Here is a 17,638-nt window from a genome sequence, read left to right on the forward strand (position 1 = left end):
TAAACGGGTGACAAGAACTTGCGCAATATGGCGTACGCCAATTATTCAAGTGCTTGAGAAATAGTGAAGCGTACGCTTCCTATCTCCTTTTCAACCCAAGTTTATGAAAAAATATATTTGATTTGAAAAAATGATTTGAATTTGCGTGACTTAAGATTTAATCGGGTGACAAGAACTTGCGCAATATGGCGTACGCCAATTATTCAAGTGCTTGAGAAATAGTGAAGCGTACGCTTCCTATCTCCTTTTCAACCCAAGCTTATGTTTAAAAGAAAAATTCTTTTGAAATTGAATGGTTTGGAAAAATGTTTGAATTTGTGTTTATGAATGAAATGAATTTTATTTAGTGTATTATTTCATCTACTCGATTAATCAATAACCAAGTAGGTTTCATTGTAAGGAAGCCCAAGAGTAAGCTATGTGAGGTTGATGGCGATGCAAAGAGCGATCGACTTACAGGGGTGTTTGAAAGTGGGCTCGATATTTTGAATCGAGAATTATTATTTGTGCTTTTTGAAATTGGTTTGTGTCGTTGATGATGAATTGGAATTGAAGTAAAATTGAAAGTGATTATGAAAAGATGGTGGAATGACATAGTTGTTTCTTTGAAATAATGTGAAATTTGTGATTGGAAATGATTTGAAATTGAAATAAAATTGAAGATTGGTTTATGAAATGATACTGATGGTGAAACATGAAATAGTTTTTTCTCTTTTTTTTTTAAATTAAATGGATTAATTGAATTAATTAAAAAATAATTATCAAAATTATTTAATTAAATTAAATAATTAAGTTAATTAAAGTTGATTAATCGCAATTAAATTAACAAAAAGTTTTAATCAATTAATTACATCCAGAGAAAGAAAAAAAGATAATGATATAGATTTAATCGGTATGTGTTGAGGAAGATGTGCTCGGCACCGATTTAAGCGAGATAACAATGATTGATATTATTCGCAAAATCATAACTCGGTGAAAGTTGTCTATGGATATGTTGAAAATGTGGCAGCATACCGACATGACATTGTCGAATGCGCGATTTTAATTTGACGGAATTAACAAAAAAAACACAATGTTATCATACCACAATATGAACATTTGGCATTTATTAAAATATAACAACTCGGTGATAACTTAAAATCGACTCTCTTGTTACCAACAAAATGCAGCAACCTGAACTAAGGTACTTATCCAAACCCAAAATTGAAACCTTAATTTAAAATGACTTTATGATATTCTTCTAAAGAACTTAATGACTTTAACAACACAACTCCCAAGCCATTAACAACCTGATGCTTGCGTTTAGCAATTCGTCCTAAAGAGGCATCTGTTCAAACCGCATTTACCTCATAATATCCAACCCAATGCTTAGTAGTAACGACAAAAATTGAGTAACGTCCAGACTCAAACAACAGTCATTCAACATGGGATATAATGAATAGGCAATTTAAAAATAAGTTTGATACACACATGATGAACACAATAGGGGAATATTCAGCAAAAATTCAACACACAAAAAAACATAAAATTCAAAGATTCTAATCCCAAACAGAACCTAATGCATCAAAAAAATGATGAAAACAGGTTTGTAACCACTGCCGAAAAGTTAACCCGAGGAGTTACCGTAATCGCAGTAATTGCAATAGAGCCCAAATCAAAACAGCAGCAACTTGAGATCTTTTATCCAATCGTCGTGTCTTCGGTTTAACAATCCGCCCAGCTTGCTTCACCTGCCATCGAACAATCAACAATGATAAGAAACCTTTAAACTCAAAGAAAAAACCGGAGGCCGTTGGAGTTGTTGGCGGTGATGAAGTGAGATTTTGGGTCGGTCGAATGAGGGGTTTGACGGTGGTTGTGGGGTTTCGGTTTGATGATTTAGAGTTGAGAGAAAGATGTTTGAGAGAGGCGATGGAAGAGGACGGTGGTTAAGGGCTTTGGAGGTGACGGCGAAACGCGAATCAGAGGGGGTTTGTGAGAAGCCGAAAGGGGTTAACGCATGTGGTGATTTTGGACGGTGGATTCGCAAGGGTTTGTTGGTGGTGAAGAAGCGGAGGTTTGAGCGGCGGCGAGCTTCACGGTGAGGGTTTGACGGTTAGAGTGGTTGAAGAACTGAAGGTTGATGGTGAGATGATGGCGACGGTTATGCATGTGAAGATGGAGGCGAAGCGGATGGTGGCGGCGGTTAGGTTTTTTTTGGATTTGGGAGTGAGATATGAAGGTGAGGGAGAGTGATTTGTGTGAGAGGATTTTGTGAGCTGAGAATGAGTTTGACGGTGGGGGGCGGAGGTGACGGAAAGGAAGGGTTTTGTGAGAAGAAATTTCTGAGAGTGAGGTGAAGCGGATGATGAATAGTGAAGGGTTTGGTGTGAGATTTGGGGATGACGGGTTTGAGAGTGAGAGAGCCCCGATAATGAATAGTGAAGGTAGTGTCTTTTATTACTTTTATTTTTTGTCGTTTCTTAGAGAGAGAGAGTTAGAAAATGGGAGTGGAGCAAGGCGTTGGGGAGTGGAGTGTGTGGTGGGTGAGTGGATTTGAGAGAGTGAGTGTTTGTTGAGATTTCGTACAGAGAGATTTTGTACATCTTTTTTTTGTTTTTTATGGAAGAGAGAAGAGAGGATCATGGAATCCAATGCTAACACATTTTTTTAATACACTAATAATTCAATTATATACAAAAACATTAATAAAGAACTAATTATAATTAACATAATGTTTTAAAAAACTAACTAATATTTTAAATAAACTAACTAATAAAAAACCAACTAATATTTAATTAAATAACTAAAATTTAAAAATTAATTAATATTTAAACTAACTAATATTTAAAAAATCTAACTAATATTTTAAAAAAAAAATCTCATTCTAATTATTTTAACTAAATAACTAAACCCAAAAATATGGACCTATAAAAAACAAGAATCGAGTACCAATTTTATCGAAAGAAAAAAAATTAAACCAATCACATTAAAATTGTCAGCACAAAACCTATTATTTGAAAAATAAACTGTTTTCCTCAAATTTCGACAATTCAACCGATTTTGTCTGTATTCTCAAATAAGTCCAATCTGACTGACATTTTGGGTATTATTCATGATGCAAATGTATGTCATGCTATGCATATGATGCTAAATTAAAAAATGAAATTAATTCTATGAAAAATTAAAAATGCCCGGACAAAATTGGGGTACGACACCAGCTTACCAACACCTTTGATTTTTCCTTTAGCTCCATCACCAAAGGTCACATAACTAGTAGTATGAGGTTGTATATCTACCAATAAGTTCTCCATCCCAGTCATATGTCTTGAGCAACCACTATCAAAATACCAGTCTTCTCTGGTAGATGCCCTTAGAGATGTGTGAGCTAATCTAGCAACCCATTGTTGTTTCTTGATGCGGGCATTATGCTTAGATGCCTTCTACTTAGGTCTGACTTGAGGGGTCTGGTTAGGATAACCATGCAACCTGTAACAAAAGGGTTTTATGTGACCAAATCTACCACAGTAGTGGCATCTCCATCTTTGGAATTTCTTCTTTTGATGGTTAAACCTCCTGCTTCCATGATGTTGTGACATTGGTTGTGACTTTTGCTTGGTTTCCTGAACTTCAGCCTTTGAGTTGTTGAATTCAGATGGGGATTCCTTAACAAAGCCTAAACCAGACATGGTTCCTGATTTCTATCCCACCTTTAGAATTTCTTCCAAAGTGTCAGTTCCTTTATTCAGCATTCTGATGGATTTTGTCATGTGATCTAGCTTAGAGGACAATAAGGTTATCTCACCATTTAGACCATCTATGACTGTCAGATGCTTCTTCTTCTCAGCTTCCAGCTCCTTGATGAGTTTCTTCTGCTTTTCTCCTTGAATACACACTTCTGCACTTTTGACACATAACTCTTTATATGAAGCAGCAAGTTCATCAAATGTAAGTTCATCTCCACTTGAGTCATCATCAGAGGCACAGACACTAGTTAGTGCAGTGACATGTTTTGCAGATTCTCCTTCTGATTCACTCTCAGAGTCTCCCTCATACCAGGTGATAGATAGTCCCTTCTTTTGCATCTTGAGGAAGCTAGGACATTCATCTCTAGTGTGTCCAAAACCTTCACATCCATGACACTGTATTCCCTTGCCTTGGTTGAACTTTTCTTCAGATTTTGATCTTCTACTGATGTCAAATGAAGAGTTCTTGACATTTGGTCTACCTTTTTGATCAACCTTCTTTATGAACTTGTTGAACTGTCTTCCAAGCATGGCTATAGCTTCTGATATGCTTTCATCACCTCCAATACTTCCCTCTTCTGAATCCTCTTCAGTATTTGATACGAAAGCTATGCCTTTGTTTTTCTTTTCAACATTATCACACAAGCCCATTTCAAAAGTTTGGAGAGAACCAATAAGCTCATCAACCTTCATATTGCAGATATCTTGAGCCTCTTCTATAGCAGTAACCTTCATGGCAAATCTCTTGGGCAATGATCTGAGAATCTTTCTTACAAGTTTTTCTTCAGACATTTTCTCTCCTAAGCCTCCAGAAGTGTTGGCAATTTCAAGAACATTCATGTGGAAGTCATGAATAGTCTCATCCTCTTTCATCCTCATATTTTCAAACTTAGTAGTCAACATCTGAAGTTTAGACATCCTTACCTTGGAGGTACCTTCATGAGTTGTTTTGAGAGTATCCCAAACTTCTTTAGCCAGCTCACAGTGATGCACCAGTCTGAATATGTTCTTATTTATCCCATTGAACAGTGCATTCAAGGCCTTAGAGTTTCCAAGGGCTAATGCCTCTTGCTCCTTGTCCCACTCTTCTTCAGGAATTTGCATAATGATTCCAACTTTACCTGTCTTCGTTGGATGTTCCCATCCTTTGTTGACAGCTCTCCAGACCTTGCTATTCAGAGACCTCAAGAAGGCTATCATACGAGGTTTCCAGTCATCATAGTTAGAACCATCCAGCACGGGTGGTCTATTTGAGAATCCTACGTCCTTGTCCATGGTACTAGAAAGTAACGTCCCTAGATCTCACCCAGAAATTAACAGGCAGGGTGCCTGCTCTGATACCAATTGAAATTCTAGTTAACAGACTTTCGATGTCACGCAGGATGTTATGACATCCGATTCTGCGCAGACAGGAATGTATACAGCAGGTAAATGTAAAGTGCAGTAAATAACACAAAGAATTGTTTACCCAGTTCGGTGACAAACACACCTACGTCTGGGGGCTACCAAGCCAGGGAGGAAATCCACTATTAGCAGTATTAATTCAGGCCTTAAACCAACTATTTAATCCTATCACTTAATACATACCCAATGCAATTTCAATCTTAAACTAAGACCAGAGTTCCTACTCACTCCCCCTCAATCACCACAGTGATTACAACCTTTAATTAGTTTAAAGTTAATGGCAAAGTTATACTTCAAACAACTCTTGATTGTGCTTAGAAGCTTTAATCAAGAAACACAACACTCACGCTTAAAAGCTTAGAGTGACACAACAATTACAACTCAATGAACACCCTAGTCTAATGCAATCATCTAGGTGATAATTACTTGGCTCACAAGTAAAACCTAATACAAAACACAATCAAAAGTACAACCGTGAAATATGATGATACATTAAATGCTTCACGCTTCAAACCCCTTGTAGCGGGGTATTCGTTACCATTAGAGATATTGACTAAATCCAAGGTAAATCATACAAGTCGAGTCGCCACCACACTTCTATTTATCCAAAGGAATGATTAGAAAGCGAACAAAAACCTAATAGTTTTAACAAAAACTAGTAAAAGGAACAGAGATCTGGGTAAGGGGGTTGGTTATGCAATGGGAAGGTGTTAGGCACCCAAAACATCCTAGGTACTCCTAGGGAGCCCTTTTCATACTTGTTGTGAGGTTGTTGTCTTTGTGAAAATTTGTTTGTGCAAACATGATTGAAGAGATGAGAAGAGAATATACAAGTTATTTACGTTTTGTTTGGATGAATAAACCCATTGCATACGTACCATCTTATAAAAAGATTAGGATCAAAACCTCGTAGTTCGGGGTAAAAATCTCAAAATGAATTGGTGAATTGATTGGTCCAAAAGCCTTAAGGTCTTTTGTTATCAAAGGGAGAAAAATCAACCAAAACTCAACCAAACCACAAATCCACAATGTGAGGATAGCTTCAACATGCTAGTGAGAGGTTAACCCTATAATAAGCATGGAAGGCTCATTGTCCATTACTAAGGATATATGTGAGTATTATATCTACCACAAGGATAACTCAAACCTAATGACTAAAGGTTATGAAAACTTGATTAAGGAGGTGGCCATTGGAACCACAAAATACATTTGAATGGGTTATATTTACCAATTAGGAGTATATACAAAAATGGTCAAAGTGGACTTAAAAGTTCATTTCAAAATAAATGTTATGAAAAGAAAGTTTGAAAATCAAAAGCATAAGGCTTAGGTTTGTAATATTTGAGAACAAGAGTTAAATGTTTGCACAAAAGATTTTGGCTTGGGTTAGAGTGGAGAGAAGAAGAAGAAGGGCTAAGTCCTAAGTAAAACAAAAAGATGAGGGATAAGGGACAAAACCACACAAGGAGTTCCTCTCTTGAGATCATATTGATGATCCAAGTAGCTCCCATCCTTTGGAATAAAGCAACCACAAAGCATAAGCAATCAAACAAGTATCACAAGAGATCCTTAATGTATCTTGATTCTTCCACTTAGATTAACATGGAAATGGTCCTCCAATTAAGCTGAAATGGAAACTCCTAGCACAAAAGCACACACACCAAAAGTTCCATGAAGTAAAACAAGAATGGACAAGAGTGAGTTTATAGATTTGGTTCTTCTAATCCATCTTCACCATTAAGATCCTTTTACTCCAATTTTGCATAAGGAAGGTCCTAGAATCTAAGTCCAATTCTCCATTTCTTTGCATAGGGAAAGTCCTAAAAACTAAGTCCATTTCTTTGCATTTGGTTCACCACAAACAAAACAAAACACAAGCAAAATAATATATACACAATTATATGCTCATGTGAGCAAAACGCAAATGGCATTAACATAAACATGTGCTCAAGTGAGCAAAGAGAAAAAGAAAATGAATAATATGTGCAAGAATAGTAAATTGCATTAAAGTAAATTGCATAAAGTAAATGTTACTTGTCAATAGTTAGTGTTAGTAGTTAGTGTGCCATAAGGCAAATTTAGCGCTATGTTAAGCAATCGTAATTGGACTTATGTAGAAGTCACAACTATCTGAGGCCGGTCAATAATAATGTAGGCCACAAACACAAGTTAGGAGTCTTGATTAGTGAACCATGTCCCAACAACTTGCCATGCCAAAAAGGAGAATAGAATTGATCTTGTATTGGTTTAAGCCTTTTGCATGATTTAGGAAACAACATATCCTTAATGCAAAGCCATTCACTTGATCAATTGATCAAGATGAATTAGATTTGAATCAAGGAAGATTAAGTCTCCTTAGTCAATGCTAACTTATCAACCTTCCACTCATTGATCAAAAAGAAAAAAGAAGAAGAAGAAGAAGGAGATGAATAAGAGAAGTGGAAATGACAAAATGGTAAAAGAAATATAAATGGATTAAATGGAACATCATGTACCAATCCTCATATGTTGGCCAATAACATTGAAAGTCAAGGTCAAACAATCAAAAACAGAAGTGAGATGAAGATTGGAAGTTAAGAAATGAATAAACTATTTTTGGCATTTTTTTTAATACTTAAAAATAAACTTGAATAAAATAAATGGAAAGGTCAAACTTCAAAATCACTTCAAATCAACCTTGAAAGGTCCAAGTGATTTATCCTAAGTTCAACAAGGTCAAACAAAGTTTGACAAAAAATTTCAACATTTTTAAAAGTCAGAAACTATTTTAAATCAATTAAAAATGAATAAAAATAACCTAATTGAACTAAAATCTCAAATAAATCTCAAATCAATTCAAAAATTGATGAGAATATTTTTCATAGATCCATCAACATTCAAATAGGTTAGGAGAATATTTTTGCATTTTTTGAATATCAAAAGCTATTTAAAATGAATTAAAAATAACCAAAAAAGAGAAAATTCACAAAAAATACCAAATGACAAAATAAAAAATATTAAAAATCAGAAATAGAAACTAGAATTTATTTGGGAAGTAATGCAATTGGTCCCATAATTTTTGGATAAAAAATGAGAGAGATATGATTTTTTAAAATAAAAGGAATTTAAGAAAATAAAAACAGAAATTATAAAATGCAAAAAAAAGGAGGAGCGTTGGATCTGAGCTCATTAATTGAGTTGGCAGATCACACGCTCCTAAGGCGCGCGCCTATGGTGATCCACGGTCAATGCGTGCACATGTGAAACAATAAAAAGTCATAACAAGCAATGGCTAAGATTCAATCTGGGAAATAGATCCAATGGCCAGGATTTAAACTGGAGATGATGAAGCCACCGGAGCCTCCGTCTTCTCCGGTGAGCTTCGGGATTTTGGCCAAATTGCAGAAACTCAAACCTCCATCAAAACGTGCGATCTATACATCATTAGAAAGCTGGGATGATGTACATCATCCCTGTACCATCCATTTTCCCTCTAGATCTCTATAGTGTGAGAAATCAGAGATGGAAAAATCTGGTGTTCATCATGAACTCAATGAATTTCAAAAATTAAAAGCATAAACATGATGCCTCTATTGAGAGGACTTCAACCAACACAAAATCTAAGTCAAAAGGTCAATGGATAAGGAGAATCGAAGAGAATACCAGTTGGAGCGTAAGCTTGAGTTCTGGTGATCTGAGCACGATGCCTTGCTTGCTTTACCAAAACAGAAGTTCAATGAGATGTATAGTGAAGGTCTAGAAGCATTAGATCTAAGAATACAACCAGATGAAGCTGAATTCTAGATCTGAAAATTTTGAGAGAAATGCAATTGCTTCTTTAGTGATGGTTGGGGAAAGGATTCTGCAGCATTCTAGGTTGAATTGGGGTGTGTAATGGAAGCTCTCATGCCATGTATTTATAGCCAATGCCATGATGAAAGTGTGATTTCAAACTTGCATGAATGAAGGGGGCCTCCATGCATGGGCCTTTACAGGCGCATGGAGGGCCCAATTCCACATGGATTGGCAAGCTGAGATCAAGAATGAATGAAATGGACGTGCAATTTTGATGAATCAGCTCATGCATGGTAATTGAATCAAGTTTCCCAAAAATGCACTTAAAGTTCTCCTCTTCGAAAATGATATTTGCCAAATCCAAATGTAGCCATGTGAGTAATGATTGGAAAGGTCTTGATGTAAGGAACAATTTTTATGTTGGTCAAAAATCCATTTGGAATGTGGAAATTTAGGAAATTTGAGTTTAAAGTGTGATGTGCAAAACATGTCAAGGCAAGGTTTCTAAAATTGGCCAACTTTCAAGCCCTTCTTTTGTGATGCTGCAAGCTTAAAATGAAAAAACCTCCAACAACAAAGTTGTAGATAGTTTCACGACAATCAAAATAGACTTAAATTTTGCATCATTTGGGTTTTTGATGAAGAAGTTATGGGCACTTAAAGTTGCACTTTTTTGACTTTTAATGCCTTTGACCCAAAAGGACCTATAATGTCTTGCATTATCACATGTATTTCCTTTGCGATTTCACACTTTCCTTAGGAACATTTTTGCTTTTGGCACCATCTCCTTTTGACCAACACATAAAAAGTTAGGTCTTAGTGCATTTCAAAATAGTTAGATGAATTGATTGATCAACTTCTCAAGTCCATGACTCATATCTTGATGAATTGATGATTTAGGACACTCAAATAAGTTCAAATATGCATGAAATGATGAATTAAAGAACTTCCCTTGATTGTATTTGACCATGGACTGAGATTGCTTCATGAGCAAGGCATTGTGGTGCACAGATGAATTAGGGTTTCTCTGGGGAACAAACCTCAAACCCTTTGACTTGCTTTGATCAAAATGATGGATTGAGATGCTAGGGAGGCATATTTGATGGATGAGAGCTTTGGGAACCATTACCATGCTTGCTGTAACACCCCTTTTTCTACCCCAAATTATTTAGCATATAATCAGAGTAAATAAGCACGCATATAAAGAAAAGGGCGTCACATTGACGTTTTCGAAACATAAAACTTTCAAAAACCAACAATACACCTGGTCATTCGAAATAACACATTTCACTCATCATGAATATTCAAGCAATGTGCGTTCGCAGCGGAAAATAAAGAATACTCATGTAATTCATAATATGATCCATGTCCCATACCATGATCATCTCTCAATAATCACTTCAAATAAAATAAAACAATTAATGACACAAAACATATCAAAATAAGATATGAGTTCAATACCACTAATCTACCCAATGTCGTAACATCGACTAACTTCAAATCTGACCTTTGACCTTCTCTAATCTCGTCAAGAATGTGACACGTAAGCTTCAACATCCCAAGCTTAACACACGAAGACGTCGCTTCACAAACCAAACTCAAATCCCTAAATTGCTCCAACAATTCAAACTCTCGCATCATCAACATAGACATATGCAATGACTTCCTACTCAATGCATCGGCTACAACATTCGCCTTCCCAGGATGATAATTCAAACCAAAATCATAATCCTTCAAGAATTCCAACCATCTCCTTTGCCTCATATTCAATTCTTTCTGATCGAACAAATACTTCAAACTCTTGTGATCACTAAACACATCAAACCTCGATCCAAACAAGTAATGTCTCCAAATTTTCAACACAAACACAACGGCGGCCAACTCTAAATCATGCGTTGGATAATTCTTCTCATGAACCTTGAGTTGCCTTGAAGCATAAGCTACCACTTGCCCCTTTTGCATCAGAACACCTCCCAAACCCAACAAAGAAGCATCACAATACACAACGAAGGTTTCTAACGGATCCGGTAAAATCAAAATAGGAGCCGTAGTCAATCTTCTCTTAAGCTCTTGAAAATTCGCTTCACACTGCGAAGTCCAAATGAAAGCTTGACCCTTCCTAGTCAACTGCGTCAACGGTAACGACAACTTAGAAAATCCCTCAATGAACTTCCTATAATAACCAGCCAAACCAAGGAAACTTCGAATCTCAGCAACAGACTTAGGAGCTTCCCACTGAGATACAGCTTCGATCTTCGTAGGATCCACAGAAATCCCACCGCTCGAAATCACATGTCCAAGCAAACTTACTTCACTCAACCAAAATTCACATTTAGAGAGTTTAGCAAACAACTTCCTCTCTTTCAACACCGATAACACAACCTTCGAATGCTCTGCATGATCCTCTTCGCCCTTGGAATAAATCAATATATCATCGATGAACACCACTACAAACTTATCCAGATAATCATGACAGATTCTATTCATATACTCCATAAATACACCAGGTGCATTCGTCACCCCAAAAGGCATCACGGAGTACTCTTAGTGACCGTACCTTGTCCAAAAAGCAGTCTTCTGAATATCCTCAGCCTTTACACAAATCTGATGATACCCAGACCTCAAATCAATTTAGCTAAACACACAAGCCCCAACCAGCTGATCCATTAGATCGTCAATCCTCGGAAGTGGATACTTGTTCTTAATCGTCACTTTATTCAGTTGTCTATAATCAACACATAATCTCATAGAACCTTCTTTCTTCTTGACCAATAGCACAGGTGCACCCCACGGCGACACACTAGGACGAATAAACTTCTTCTCGAGTAAGTCTTCAAGTTGACTCTTCAACTCTTTCAACTCAGAAGCGGACATTCGATAGGGAGCCATCGATACAGGACTAGTTCCAAGAACTAAATCAATCGAAAACTCGACCTCTCGTTCCGGCGGTAAATCACTTATATTTTCCGGGAATACCTCCGCAAATTCACAAACTATTGGCAGTTCTTCGATTGTCCTCTTCTCCCGAATATCCAAATTTTCCAACAACATAAACAACTCGGCACCATCTTGCACCGATTCATCAACTTGCTTAGCAGACACACACCAATCTTCCTTAGCATCAACCTCAGGAAAAATAACTGTCTTCTCGAAACAGTTGATATACACCCGATTAACTTTTAACCAACTCATACCCAAAATCACGTCGAGTTGCTCTAACGGAAGACAAACTAAATCAATTCCAAAATCCCTACCAAATATACTCAACGGACAATTCAAACACACATAGGAAGTAGAAACAGAACCCATAGCAGGTGTATCAATAATCATACTTCTACGCATATCAGATAATATGAGATTCAGCCTCTTAGCACAATCCAAAGAAATGAAAGAATGTGTTGCACCGGTATCAATAATGGCAATCAAAGGTGTACCATTAATAAAGCACGTACCTTGGATTAGTCTATCATCGGTAGTGGTCTCCGCACCAGACAATCCAAACACCTTTCCCTTCACTTGCTCCTTCTTCGGCTTATCACATTGCGAACTAATGTGACCTTTCTCACCACAGGTGAAACAAGTTACGTTCGAACCACCCCTACACTGGCTTGCTTTGTGACCCATCCTGCCACAATTGAAACACTTCCCAGAATCTCTACTACACTCCGTAGCACGATGGCCTTCCACACCACATTTGAAGCACTTAAGTGGAATAGAAGATACTCCCCCACTTGGCTTCTTGCCAACACTAGATTGTCTCCTCTTGTCATGATATGGTTTCCCCCGATCTTGGTTTTTCCCCTTCAGACTCTTGTAGACAAAAGCACTCTCCCTACTATCCTCGTCATAAATCCGGCTCTTGTTAACCAATTCTGTAAAACGAGTAATCTGTTGGTAACCAATGGCCTTCTTGATATCATGTCTCAAGCCATTCACAAACTTCAAACATTTAGATCTCTCAGCATTAGCAGTATTGTAATGAGGACAAATCTTGATAAGCTCTTGAAATCTAGCAGCATAATCAGCAACGGTACCATTTCCTTGCTTTAATTCAAGGAACTCCACCTCTTTCTTCCCACGACAATCTTCTGGGAAATAGTTCTCCAAGAAGGTATCACGGAAGAGTGTTATTCCACCAATCTTCAGCTTCCTTCTCAAGCATATGGGTACCAAAGTGCACTTTCTGAGCATCAGTACAGTTCATGACTCTGAAGATCTTCTCAATTGCTTTCAGCCAAGCTTGAGCTTTCTCAGGTGCATACTCACCCTCAAAGATAGGAGGACTGTTCCGCTGGAATCTCCCCAAAGCACGGAACTCATCATCATCTCCCTTTTGGTTACCGGCATTCGCATTCGCTTGATGGGCATTCGCTTGATGGATCTGACCCATGGATTCAGCCAGCATCCTCAGCGCCTCAGCAATGGCATCGTCATTCCTGCCTGCAACCATTGTCCTAACAACCCGAAACATCAAACAAACAGTATCGATCGTGTCAGATACACAAATCAAATACCACGGAAAACCTACTACTATTGACCAACTGGTCGACGATGCTCTGATACCACTATTGTAACACCCCTTTTTCTACCCCAAATTATTTAGCATATAATCAGAGTAAATAAGCACTCATATAAAGAAAAGGACGTCACATTGACGTTTTCGAAACTTAAAACTTTCAAAAACCAACAATACACCTGGTCATTCGAAATAACACATTTCACTCATCATGAATATTCAAGCAATGTGCGTTCGCAGCGGAAAATAAAGAATACTCATGTAATTCATAATATGATCCATGTCCCATACCATGATCATCTCTCAATAATCACTTCAAATAAAATAAAACAATTAATGACACAAAACATATCAAAATAAGATATGAGTTCAATACCACTAATCTACCCAGTGTTACATGACCAGAGCATTGACTCATTACCTAATTTCAAACTAAATTTAGAAACTCTCCAGCTAATCTTGAGCGAGCTACCGTCCACCTACTCCAGCAATACTACTCTGTAGTATCTCCACGATACCCATGTAAAGGTAACATTCAAACAGAAAGGGTGAGAATTCAAATCATTATGAAATAGCATAATAGGGCACAATGAATTAAAACAACAATTCAAGAGTTCATCACACTTTGTATTATTATATCACCGATATTAACAAACAATCATCTCACATGCTTCAAACATGCATCACACCCACATCAATACATGCATTCAATGATCATATAACTATCAACGACTCAATGCAAGACAATGTGACTCCATGCATGCGGTACCTCAATGTGAACTCAAAGTTTCACCGCTTTCCGATTCAATATCTAGAATCCAAGCCACGCTTCCGATCCGGACAAGACCAAAGCCCTACGTCTGTTTCCAATGAAGGATCACCGCTTAATACTACGCCTAATCCCAATTAAGGATTAACGTCTGCTACGTCTGTTTCCAATGAAGGATCACCGCTTAAATACTACGCCTAATCCCAATTAAGGATTAACGTCTGCTACGTCTGTTTCCAATGAAGGATCACCGCTTAACCACTTCCACAATGAAGTCAACCATGCTATGAATGAATGCACACATACCAACACACATGCAATTAAGACCATCTATATACCTTCTTAACATCCCACATATCACCATGACTAACAATTGGTACATATACACATTCATCACAACACATCAATTATGATTACATATACACATCCATAACCATAAATCATTCACAATTCAATAATGGTATACATACACATTCATACAATATATTATTCACCAATATAGGCCAATCATCAAATATGTACACATAGATTTCATTCCAAACGCACACAACATTTAAATATCAGTTTTTCACTTTTCAAACAGTGTTAACCGGTTAATGCCCTGGGTTAATCGGTTAACGCAAAACAGAATGCGCTTCTTGGCAATTTATAACAGTGTTAACCGGTTAACGCCCTGGGTTAACCGGTTAACGCAAGACAGAATGCAATTTTTTCACTATTATAACAGTGTTAACCGGTTAACGCCCTGGGTTAACCGGTTAACGCAAAACAGAATGTTGTTCCTGCGCTAACACGAAACAAAATGCAGATTTCCCCGCATTTTTCATTGTTGGAGGACTTCCGAACCTCCGATTTCGATTCCGTAAAAAGCTACACGTTAAGAAAATTATGACTCATCCAAATATATATTCATTCACAGTTTTAGCATAATTTAATCGTCACAATTCAAGAGTATTTATCAAGACCTAATAATTCCAAAACCATGCCAATTAAGGATTTCAACCTAAAACATGTTCCTACCCATTGACCCAATCATACTAACCCATAATAATAAGGATTTCCCCCTTTACCTTGTCAATTTGATGGAAACCTTGACTCCTCTCGCATTTCCTCTCCTCTTTCTCTATTGCCATCAGTGCTCAAGTGAATTCTAATTCTCACTTCCTTCACTCTTACTATTTATAATAGTATTCTAGTTGGGCTTAAATCGTCTAATTTAATCACTAGGCCCAATAATACCTAATATTTAAATACCTCTATTTAAATTTAAATAATTAACCACTCACTATGCAACCAAGTTAATTAATTAATTCAATTATTTAATTATTTCTCATATCCACTAGATAATGAATTATTACACCAATTAATTAATTAACACTCCACATAATTAAATTAAAATTATAATAATAATAGTATAATAATTCAATACTAAAAAAATGGGTTGTTACACTTGCTTTCATCTTCTCTTGACCATGCCTTTGTACAGCTGATCTTCTTGAGGCTTTGGACCTTGTGATTGCTCAAGCTACAAACAGAAGATGTTAGTGACATATTTTTGTGCTTTTGGTTAGTAAATAAAAACAATGATATACAATTCACACATGCTTGGTGATCTCAAACCACTCACAAGGAGTCCCACCCAATGGCAAGGGACCCAGATGCTCAATGATCCTTGAGGCTATGCAATGCAATGTTATGATGTTATGAGGGATCTTAGGGACAAAATTGGGGTCTTACACCCCTGAGATGCTGCAAGTAGGATTGACTTCCTTTTATAATGCAGCACTTGGGCCTTGTACTGGAATTTCCTAAAATTAAGGTTAAGCAAGTTAACCTAATTTCCACATATTAGGGTGCTAACAAATAGGCTATTTGTTAGGGCTCTTGAATTTAGCTCTTCTGTTAGTTTCCTGGATTTTAGCACAGCTGTTAGATTCCTGAAAAACAGCCTGAGGTAAATACTAAAACAGAAAAACTAACTAGCCTACACTTTAGCATATGCTGTCAGGAATGAATGTCATAACATTTAGTTTGACGTCCAGAACATAGGCCATATGCTAGACAACTTCAATTCTAGCTCAGCTGTTGGTTTCCTGAAACAGTAGCCTGTAATAAATACTGAATTATACCAAAAAAACTAACTGGCCTATAATTCAGTATCTGCTGTCAGGAATGAATGTCATAACATTCAGTTTGACATCCAGACAATAAGTTATGTGCTAGGTTTGTTATTCTCCCGAAAAATAGCCTGAAATAAATACTGAACTATAACAGAAAAACCAACTAGCCTATAGTTCAGTATCTGCTGTCAGGAATGAATGTCATAACATTCAGTTTGACATCCAGACAGTAGGCTATGTGCCAGGTCTGTTATTCTCCTGAAAAACAGTCTGAAATAAATACTGAACTATAATAGAAAAACCAACTAGCCTATAGTTTAGTATCTGCTGTCAGGGATGAATGTCATAACATTCAGTTTGACATTCAGACATTAGGCTATATGCCAGGTCTGTTATTCTCCTGAAAAACAGACTGAAATAAATACTGAGCTATAACAAAAAAACCAACTATTCTATAGGTCAATATCTGTTGTCAGGGATGAATGTCATAACATCCAGTTTGACATTCAGCAAATCTAGTATTAGCTAATCCTGCAGCACACTACTCAAGCATGTCATGACATCAGTCCAGACATCTGAGTACAGTAAGTATTTTAACACAAAATGCAGCCAACCAAAAACATCTATAATTATCCTGACAAAATGATCATGAAGGATATCGAGGTGTCGCAAAGAAATTGAACCACCGGTACATTCCTCGGTCAATCCACAAATCATGGAGACAAATTATTGGAGAACAGAGAGATCAACATCACAAAGGCTCAACCCTGATTGGGGAAAGACGAAGAACAGATCTGCTGAGGATAAAACATCCAATATGTGGGGAATTTTAGGTCAACACCATAAAAATGGGAGACAACCCTACTGGGGAAGAATCAACAACAAGCTGCTCAAAAACTAGGAAGAAACTCTGACAGGGAGCAAAGATATAACAATTGGTGGAGACACCAAAGAGATCTACTGGGGAAGATCAAACATCTTCTAATGACGATCCATCTGTTGAGGAAATGCGGTCTTCACTTGGGAAGGCCGAAACTCTATCGGGGACAAGGACACGTCGCAACCAACTCAGCTGGGAATGAAGAAAGAAGCTCCAAAGGGGGTCAAACACTCCGCCGAGGAACTGAATCAACACAAATGTCTAGGGATACCCGAAGAGTTAACTGCTTGGGGAACCTCAGATGCTTCGCACTTAAGAACTTGCTTCTTACTGAAATGTTGTTGATATTCTTTTTACTTGCTTTGGAAAAGTTTTTTGCTTTTATATATTAAAGAAAACTTGATTTTGATTTAAAATTTTAATTTCAAAATGATCATAATAAAATTTAAA

The sequence above is a fragment of the Lathyrus oleraceus genome, chromosome 3 (assembly GCF_024323335.1).
Source record: "Lathyrus oleraceus cultivar Zhongwan6 chromosome 3, CAAS_Psat_ZW6_1.0, whole genome shotgun sequence".
Classification (NCBI taxonomy): Eukaryota; Viridiplantae; Streptophyta; class Magnoliopsida; order Fabales; family Fabaceae; genus Lathyrus; species Lathyrus oleraceus.